Source organism: Nycticebus coucang, chromosome 2 (genome assembly GCF_027406575.1).
Source record: "Nycticebus coucang isolate mNycCou1 chromosome 2, mNycCou1.pri, whole genome shotgun sequence".
Classification (NCBI taxonomy): domain Eukaryota; kingdom Metazoa; phylum Chordata; class Mammalia; order Primates; family Lorisidae; genus Nycticebus; species Nycticebus coucang.
The window spans coordinates 112,560,369-112,570,889 of record NC_069781.1 but is presented as its reverse complement, the minus strand read 5'-3'; the positions used below and the strand labels follow the sequence as shown (position 1 = coordinate 112,570,889).

At 42.8% G+C, this 10,521-nt stretch overlaps 1 pseudogene; it reads right to left on the bottom strand.

Moving 5' to 3' along the window:
* Window positions 1-945: 945 nt before the first annotated feature.
* On the bottom strand, window positions 946-1,782 carry LOC128598212 (60S ribosomal protein L5-like; annotated as a pseudogene).
* Between the last annotated feature and the right edge of the window lie 8,739 nt (window positions 1,783-10,521).

Sequence of the window (10,521 nt, the reverse complement as noted above, 5' to 3'; positions counted from 1 at the left end):
TTGACCCTTTAAAGCGCTACACTAGTAATTTTAGCAGCCTGAGCGTTATTTTCAGTCCTTCCTAAAGCTTAATGGAAACAAAACATTTAGAAATAATAAGTCTGCGGAGAGTAACTAGGATGGTCTGTTTCTTTTCATGAGCCCGGGATTTAGCCAGTATAGGGCTATTTTTATCTTGGATTACTGCTATGGGTAATCATTTCTATTGCTACTGAAATTTGTGTGCTCAGATACATAAATGAAAGAATTTATTAGCTGGTTGTCTTGGGCGCCTGTAGTCCCAGTTACTTGGGAGACTGAGACAAGAGATCACTTGAGCCCAAGAGTTAATGAAAGAAATTGGTTTAGTAGATAAAATCTTTTAATGCACAAAATCCATGGGCTGATGTATTGCTTTAGGATTCTTTGATGTTAGGAAGGGTCATAGCTACTGGCTCAAACCATTACTCCTCTTCAAATACAGTAGCTGTGAGCCTTCATCATAGTTCCTAACCCTACAATAAAACCCTGCTCAGACCAGGCTGCACAGAAGATGGGAAGAGGGAATCACACATCCACTTCCAAACAGCCTGAGGGATGTGTTCTAGTAAAACTTTAGAGAACAGACTGTCACTCATGGTTCTTTCTTATAGTTGTGCGTAGAAAAAGTTAGAACCATTTCTTTTTTATTGTAGTCTTCATGACTCTCCTTACAGAACCTGAAGAAAATAGCGCAGAAATTTAATCATCTAATGATTCTACTTTATGGCTAGTGTTGCAAAAATCTGAGATATCTATTCTCAAATCCAGAACATTTATTAAAAACGAATAAACCATAATCGAGTAAGTTTATTCTAGGATGGCTCTACCTTGGAGATTTCTACAATATAATTTATTGTATTAATTTATCATAAAAAGAATTATTTTGCTTAGTCAATCGGTATAGCGCCTTTGTCTAAAAAATCCTCATAGACAATTGCTGTTTGGTTTAGCTTGCAGTAGCCTGCTCCCGAGCTCTGAGGAGCTCTGCCTTTTTTGAGCTACTCAATCTTTTTTCTGGGTAAGGGACATTTGGAGACAGTTCCCTCTCTTCTTTTTAACTTCTTTCTTAGGCTTCTTCTCACAGACTGGACCATCTTGTACAGCAGCGTGAGCTTGCTTACACATCTCCTCCATCATGTCCTGAGTAACACTCTCTTTATGTATCCAGAGAACTGTTTCTTGCAAGCATCTCCATCTTCTTCCACGAGATGACACATACAAGCTGCAGCATTCTGACTCATGATATGCTTCCAATGAAGTTCAGCATTCAATTCCTTGCTCTTAGAACCATAACCAGGGAATCATTAGATACTGTGAGGAACAGACAAGCCTCCATCCACAGCTCCCTTCAGAGTCCTAAAACTTTATTGCCAGTGGCAGTTCTAGCAAGGCCTCCATCCCAATAACTCATCAAAGCACCAAGCTGGCCATCGATGCTTTCCACATTGTCCTATCTCTGTCACCTCCACCTGGCCTTCATAGGCCTTGTCCCTGCCAAACCTACCTGAGAAGGCCGTGGGCCAGCAGCAGGTCGGTACGTTATGCTGTGGCATAACTTGTCAGGACAACCCTCACACCATACTCTGGTAGCTCGTGTGCACCAGCTGCCCAGATGACTCTCTCCCTTCCTATGCAGGCATAAGCAACTTGGCAGGTGATATCTGTTACACAAACTATCATTCTGAATCTGGGTGTGTTATACTTATTTTTATCCCATAACACCAAGCGTTTCCAAGCATGGTAATCAGTTTTATCCCCTTGTTACCTCTCTTAAGGTAGGCCTTACCCTTTAGCAAACTCATTGTGCAGAATAGAGACCCACGTCCTCATCCCCATACAGACTTGCAGGCCCAGTGGTCTGGGGGGCGGGGGGAAGGTTTATTTTATTTCTAGTATTTTATATAGTGCAGCCCCGCTGGAGATAAATTTTCTAGAATGCCTTTTTTTTAATTTTTGGAGGATGTTATCAGTCAGGGTTTAGCCAGAGAAGCAGTATCAGTTCTGCCCATCGTCATCAACGCAAGATGAGTGGTTGCCGTTGGATAAAGCGTCCTGTCCTGTACAGCAGAAGAGTAAACCCACGGCTAGCCAGGAGGACACACCTACCAATGGCAGCCCTCGGTCTCTTTCCTATACCCACAAAAATTAATTCCCATCAGTCTTTTCTCTAGGACTTGTGTTCCTTGGTATTCATTACTGTTTAAGTCAATCCAAACTCCTGGGCTGGTCCCTGGGTACAATCCCTTAGCCTGGACTTCTCAAAGATAGTACTTATTTAAAATATTCTGGCTCACTCTCCTCATAAGCTCTTGGACTTTCCTGGCTAGTCTAATGTCTTGGCATTCATACAATAAAATCGTATCAGTTAGACAGGGTTGCACTCCTGTGCCAGACACACCTGCCTGCTGACTTGTGGGAGCGGGAAGAGGACAGAACACAGCGGTATTGACATGGCCATTGGGAATCCTAGAAAATAGGTAGACTTGAAAATCACAGTGGAAGGCAAATTCCCTCAATCGGGAAAGCCTGAGGCCATCGAGTCCTTAGCACAGAGCTCATGCAGGGGTGGGGAGCACACATTTGGGCACATCAACCAATACCCCCAACTCTGCCCTTCACCACGTGAGCAGCACAAGCTCCTGGGCTCTCTGTGTTACAGAAATTAATAAGAAGCCAGGCAGAGTCTCAGGCAAGGCTCTACTGGGGCTTAAATCTGAACAGGGAAGCAGCAGAAGGAACCACCCTCAGGTTGCTTCCTCCAGGGGAGCTCAGGAGAGTTGCAAAGAGGTGTAGGTGGGGATAGGGTGGGTGGCAGGTAAGCCAGGAGATTTCCTTGCACCTGCCTGGTCTTATTACGTGCTTCTTCCTGTGTCCTGTATCTCATTAACATGTTAAATCTCCACCCTCAATGTGATTTTTAGCATTAAAATGAGATTATAATAAGGGAAAAGTTGGAGTCAGACAGGGGTCCCTTTTGGCCTGATGAGGTTAGATCCAGATAGATCTGGTTTTTGTGTGTCCAGATTCCTTATCAGCTAGGGTTAGCGTCTTGTTTTAATGGTCCTGGAAAACATTACTCAAGAGACAGAAAATTTGGCCGCCTCCTTATATGGGTAAGGGCTGAATTCCAGTGGCTAGGAGGTCATCTGGTTTTTTGCTCTTCTATAGTTAATACATTTGGGTCATCCGGCCCCGTTCTCCCCCATTGGTCAGAATCGAGGCCTACGTCCTGTCCCTCTGCTGTCTGGGATGTACAGTCGCAACATCTCGAACAGGAGAATTCCCACCAGCCTTCTTACCTGACCCTTAAATCTTCCCTTCAAGCATAGGAAGGAATGTGGCCTCTGTGATCTGCAGAGCAGATAATTGGTTTCTCTCTGTGGGAAGCTGCAGGGCAAGAACAGCTGCTTCTGCTCAGCTCTGCCTTCATCTGCTGCCCCCACTTTTGCTCCTTGCAGGCTGGTCTTTGTGGTTCTTCCCAACACCGGTCCACCTGTCTTTCGGGAGCCACTGGGACCTTCTTCCTCCCTACGAGTTGGGCTCATCACCCTTGACTGTACTTGTCCAACCTGAGCAGAGCCGAGGTCGACTGAGCAGAGCCGAGGTCGACCGAGCAGCACCCTCAAACCCCCAACTTGTGCTGGTTTCCTGGTCAGACCAAAGTCCCACATCTAAAACTCCACCTGCAAGGGAGACCCTGGTGCCAGTATCTCATCTGCCCAGAATCAATGAGTCATGTCATCTCTCCATGTAAGACCTGAAAATGTCACCACAAAACTATAAACTTTATTTTAAAACTGTAAGCATTTTAGATGCAAAACTTTCTGATTACAATCTGCCTTTCTTAAATAGCCTGCTAGCCTGAAGTGAACCTTTTCTTGATGATTCTAAGGATATGGTAGTTTGGTGCTTTGGTGGCCCCCTGAAAAAAAATTGCACCTGCTGGCATTCACATCTCTGTCATTCTTCTCTTTGAATCTGGTCCCTTGTGACTCCCCTGAACTGAGAGAATATGGCAGAAGTGAGGCTCTGCCAGGACCCTGCTTCGGGGAAGCCTGAAGCTGCTTCTTTACCGACTCTGAGGAAGCCCAGAGTCTGCCATGTTCATCCGCCCTGCCCACACTGAGGCCACGCAGAGGACCCACAGGCCAGCCTTGTGAGCAAGGCCATGTGCAAGTGATTGTCCAGCCACATTCTAGCTGCCCTGCTCCTGTCACATGGAGGAGACACTAGGTGATCCTAACGAGAATCAGGAACAAATCAAATGGTTATTGGTGCCGAAGCCACTGTGTTTCAGTGTGGCTTCTTCTATAACAGAAAGGCCACTTAGCAAGAGCATCACTGTGATAATAATTCCAGCAGCATCATGACTCAAGAGCTTAATTGTTTGATGAAGCCAATTTTCAGAACACTCCCTTATTTTTCCCCCTACATACAAATGGATCATAAAAAGATAAATAAAAGATAAAAGTTTGGGTTGCATAGCCAGGTGTGTGCTCCACTAAGGTTTGGGCAGTTCTGTGACTGCAGCGAGGGCCCGAGTGAGCTCTCCAGGAAGGTGTCGACCTTCTTCACCTCTCTCTCCCTGTCTGGCATCTGCGCTGTTGACTAGAGGTCTTTACACCTCAGTATTTACCCAAGTGGATGGTGAAAATGTGATCCCACTAACTCATTAACAGAAAAGCTTGAAGAGTGTACGGTGTGCAAGGCCTAATGTGGGGTCAGTAACATGCCCTCTCTTTCTAAGCTACATACGTCTCGTTACCATCTGCTCTTGACCTCTGCTGTGGATGTTATGGTTTACTTTAAACAATAAAAATCATGCAACTTATACACGCCTAACCACATCGCATAGATGAACATGTCCAGTGTAGCCACACAATTATCAACTGGATTTTCCCCCAGTTTCTTTCAAAACATTTAAAATTCACAGAAAAAATTGAAGTACTTAGACAACGAATAACCATACACCCCACCCAAATTCACCAATTGTCACTACTTTGCCATATCTGCTTTCTTTCTCTTTTCTCTGTCTGTGAACACACGAGCACACAAACACACACTCTCTGACTGCTGAGCCACTGGGAAATAAGCTGCTCACCTCGACATCAGCACACCTTCCTGAAGAACAAAGGCATTCTATTAACCACAGTATCATTATCAACTCCAAAATTTCAACATGTAATACATTTTAATATTAAAAGTTCTCCAATTGTCACCAGCGTGAGCTTCACTGCTGCATTTGGTTTTATAAATCAAAGATCTTGCCTTGTACTCAGCTGGTCTGCCTCTTCAGCCCCTTAACTCTGATTTGCTTACCATGACCTTGACATTTTTAAAGAATCTAACCCAGCTGTCTTGTAGAATTTTCTACTGTCTGGATCTCCCTAGTTGTTTCTCTCGATTCAATGAAGGGTAAACAGTGTTTTGTTTATTTATTTGAGACAGAGTCTTGGCAATAAACACGACTCAGTGCTGTAGTTGGCTTCCTCCTAATCGCTGGGTTTCCCACAAGCGAGTGATTCTGACTTTGATTTCTTCTTCAAGGCGGATCCTTTTTTTTCTTCAGACTTAAGAAATAATTCGCGAAATGATGTTTTTAAAAGTGTGCCCAACTTTTCACCCGATGATTTTAGGATTCTTTGTTGGTTCTTGCCCAAATCAGTCATTATCTTGGTGGTAGCAAAACTTAACGGTTGGACTCTTTCATTCGTCCTGTAATTATGAAAAAGTGTTGTTTTATAGGGAAGAGCTTCCTTCACTCCCCGTTTTAGGTGTTACTAAGGACTTGAAGATGCTTTTTTTCAAGTTTATGTTCAAATTGTCCCAAGTATGGTTGCTGGAGTCCCTCTCAGAGAGCACCTGTGTCCTTCTCCTATGCTCCTCCTGAGCTGCTTCTTGTTTTCAGACTTCTCTCCCTTTCTGGCACAGTGACGTGTTCCCATCTCCCTGTGTTTGTTTCCTGTGGTTAAGTGTTTGCATTGTTTCCCCCAGTAGCTATTTGGAATCAAGGCACAACGATTAACGTTATGAATGAATTGATTTGCAGCTGCAGCTGTATCTGAAAGAAAAATTCCAAGAAGTAAGGTTGCTAGATTCAAAGATAAATGTCCATGTGATTTTGCTAGAAATAGCCAAATTCCCCTCCAAGGGAGTTGCAATGTTTTGCCCTCCTGTTTACACTTCGGACTAAGTTTCTCTCTCAGAGCAGTCAATATTTTTACAACACCCTCTTTATAATTACCTTAAGTCCCTTCATTATGGACTTGAATTATTTCAAGCTTAGCAAATTTTTGTCATATGTCATAACATTTGAGGACTTTTATCTGAACTTTCATTTTATTTATTATAAAAATAATAATATGCTGAGTTACTTGATGTTTTAAAAAACTTAGAGAAAATATAGTTTTACTTTGTAGAGCATTTGCAAACTGAATTAAATTATTTTGGCTTTGTTATTACAGTTCTAAAGATTAGTCACAAAATGATATAAATTTCATATAGTTTATGCATTAGCCATGAAGCCCATTTCAAAGAAACTAAAAAGTATTTTTTTTTTTTTTTTTTTTTTTTTTGGCGACAGAGTCTCATTTATTAACCCTTGGTAGAGTACTGTGGTGTCACAGCTCACCTCAACCTCCAAATCCTTGGGCTTAGGCGATTCTCTTGCCTCAGCCTCCTGAGTAGCTGGGACCACAGTTGCCTGCCACAACACCCAGCTATTTTTTTGTTGCAGATTGGCCGGGGCTGGGTTTGAACCCGGTATACGGGGCTGGCACCTTAACCCACTGAGCCACAGGCACCGCCCAAAACTAAAAAGTATTTTGAGCAATTTCAGCATCACGTGAATAACTTTATGGCCTCCCACAGTAACACTTTAAAAGGTAACATACTTTCAAGTACACAAATACCCTTGTGTAATTGTTTTACATTAAGAAATAATATTTCATAGTCATTGCAGTATTTGTTTACTCCTGACAGGTATAGTTACACAAGTCTAGCACAAAACTGAATAAGATCAAATAGTATATTTACAAGAAACAAAATTTAGTTGGATGCTAACTAAAAATACATGCATTGGCTAAAATGTTTCATCCTTGAGTTGTTTGCAAAACAAAAAGAAACAAATTTTAAACCAGCAATTCAGACAGCTGGCAAGGAGTGAACTAAGACTTCTTATTCATAAGACATGGCCTAATGGAGATGTCTCAGGTAATATTATCATGGCTGTATTGCAATCTGCACAGATTAAACTGGAAGTGCAAGTGTAATGCATAATCTACCTTCTTATACTGCCCACAGCCACGTGCATGTACAATTAACACCATGTTATGATACTATGTGGCTTTCTTTTTATCTAGTGTTTACTGTGTGCTATGCACTGAGTTCAACTCATATATAAAATCTTAGCTAGTTAGTTTCCTATAAAATCTACTTACTGTAATCTAATTCGGAGGGGAGGGCATCATCATTCCCTGGTTGCGGTGAGAGTGGTGCATCTCCAGAGATGATGCTGGCGACCGTCATTGAGAACATATCAGCCATGCACCTCCGACTGCCAGATCACATTGACTACAAGACAGATGCCTAGGTAAAAGCAGAACGTTCCTTAAAAAATCTCAAATACGCTTTACTTATCTTGATTATGCAGTAAAGATGGTTTTATTTTGTTTTTTTCTGTGCAGGTAGGAGGGTACCATCCCTCTTGTCGCTGTTACCTGGGAGAGGAGGGGGCAGTAAGAACCCCAGCTTGTGCCTCTCCCAGGCCCACTATTTTGCTAATGGAGCTGCCCTCCACGCAGGGACTGGAAATGCCAGACAACTGCTTTTCCAGCTTCCCTTGAAGCTAGGTGTGGAGCTGTAACAACCCTGGCCACAGGATCACCAGCTGGGGGCAGAAGGGAAAAATTTTATCTGATGAAAAGAAGTGTTTATGTGAGGATGTGGCATTTACCACTGTAAAGAGAGAAGCCTGAGGTTGAAGCCCTCCCCAGAGGGTGGCGGGAGGACAGATGGGGTGAGTTTTGGTCCCTGAAGATGTGTCAAGCTGCTGCAGCCACCTAGAAACTCTTCAGTCTCCAGGGGTATCTGACCTTTGTTTTTCTCTGTGCCACACTGGAAGAATAAACATTGTCTCAGGCCACCCAACAAATACACAAACATTAATGAAAGCCAATTAGCAGGGGGGAAAAGGTCTGTGAGTACTTGTCATGATATCCCACACCACAAGTAACCAAAACAGGCTTCACAAAATCAGCACGTAGCCCACAGGCCGCAGGTTGGACACCCCTGGCAGAAAGCCCCTGATTCTTAAACTATTGCTTCCCAGTGTGGCTCCTGGCCAGCCACATCAACACCACCCACGGCTAATTAGAATTCAGGACCTGGAGCCCCACCCGGGCCGACTGGCTCAGCATTTGCATTTCAACCAGATGCCCTGGTGACTCATACACATGTGCACACTTGAGCGTCTTCAACTGGCCTAAACCACTTACTGAAAATTCTGTGACTTGCAACAGAAGCATGCAACTGAGGCAGGTGCGGTGGTTAGCAGCGCAGTCCATTGCATTGTTATAAGTCCCTGCTCTTAGAGTCTCAGAAGTGTCTTCAACCTAAGTACAAGATGATACTCTCTGGACACTTTCCTCAGATGACACAAAGTTTCTCATCAATGCCATGACATGTGTCACTGCCTGAGGAACACAGGATCTGATCAGAAGGCTCTACAGGGGAGCATGGTATAGCCTCTTGATAAGCGTGAGGTTTCTCCCCAGCTTCTCCCTCACCAGACTGACAGGGCCAATTCGGTACGACTGTGAATACTTTTTCTTTTCTTTAAAAAATAAGCACTGTTGGCTCCATGCCTGTAGCTCAGTGGTTACGGCGCTAGCCACATGCACCAGGGTCTGGCCGGGTCAGCTAAACAACAAAAATAACAACTATAATTTTACAAGAAAAGTAGCCAGGCATTGTGGAGGGCGCCTGTAGTCCCAGCTACTTGGGAGGCTGAGGCAAGAGGATTGCTTGAGCCAAAGAGTTGGAGGTTGCTGTGAGCTGTGACGCTACGGCACTCTACCAAGGGCAACATAGTGAGACTCTGTCTCAAAAATAAATAAATAAATAAGCACTGTACCAAGTTTTCCATTCCATTGCCCTGGACTTCTTTACTCACTTTAATAGAACATCAAAAAGAAAAATGACTGCCTTAAAATCATCACAATAGTAGGTTGGTGTACTAAATGGAATAGAAATGTTTGGATCCCGCTTTTCTCCTCTATTTTAATTCTCTTTTAGCACACTTTTTAAAAACATGAATAGGCATAGATTGACAAGTAGTGTCCTAATGTTTGTGTAGTGTGCACTAGAAAATGTTTAAATAGATAACATATTCATACGTGTTAAATGAAACACCATTAATTATACCCCACGTTGCACATTGCACATTGTACCCCATAAATGCATTAATGTACATAGTTATGATTTAATAAAAACAATAATAAATAAATAAATAAGAAAAATAAACAACATCAGACATCTAGTGCACTCTAATCATTGGCATTCTGGCACTGCTGCAGAACTAGTAAAAAAAAAAAAAAGAAGAAGAAAGTAGAGAAAGCCAAAAGGCTTCCCAGTTCCCAGAATATAATTTTCCATCATGGGAATTATTTTGACAATGTTTTAGCAAATGGGAACTTTTTCCCCTCTTTCTGGATCCAAAATTGGGCCTTTTTGACCCTTACACAAACGATTATTAATCTTTCCAGATTTCCATTTTTTCTTAAGTTCCATAATGTGGAACCCAAAACTGTAACTGAGCACAGTTTGGTGACAGATGACTAATTTCCTAAACTATTTCTGGATTTTTACCCTTTACTACTTATAGCCCCAAACAGGCTTCTACAGAACGTTTCCCTGTGAAGTCCTCCCTCCCTCCAGTTCCCTCCTCCCTTGAGGTAGAAAGTGAAAGGTTAGTAATGGAATACTTACAAAATGATTCCACTGGGCTCTGCCTCCTATTCACTAGCAAGGAATGTGGTTGTGCTCATACAGCCGAGGTTAGTCTAGAAGAATTTTTCTAAACCACCAATTGCATTACATCAATGCATCATCTTAAATCCCATGGTGATTTTCCTAAACATAACTAGCTCACTGGCTTCAAACGTATTATCTCTTCTTGTCAGTGCAAGAAATTCTCTAAATGTTTATGCTCCTGCAGGACCACACTAAAATGGCCAATTAGCTACGATGTGGAATACTAAGGAAAAAGAAATGCATAACCTGTCAAGAAATAATGCTGGGATGAAACTATAGCCACAAAGCAAAACGACCAGAATCTCGTGCTGCCCCTAAACCCCATGTGGAAGCGTGCTGTTAGCCCTTTCATTTCTGTGTATTTCTTTACTGTTGCAGGGACAGGGGGTACTTTGGTGTGGATATGACGAGTAAACAGGAGAGCGATTTAGAGAGCCTTATTCCTCTTTCCAAAACACTGTAGGAAAA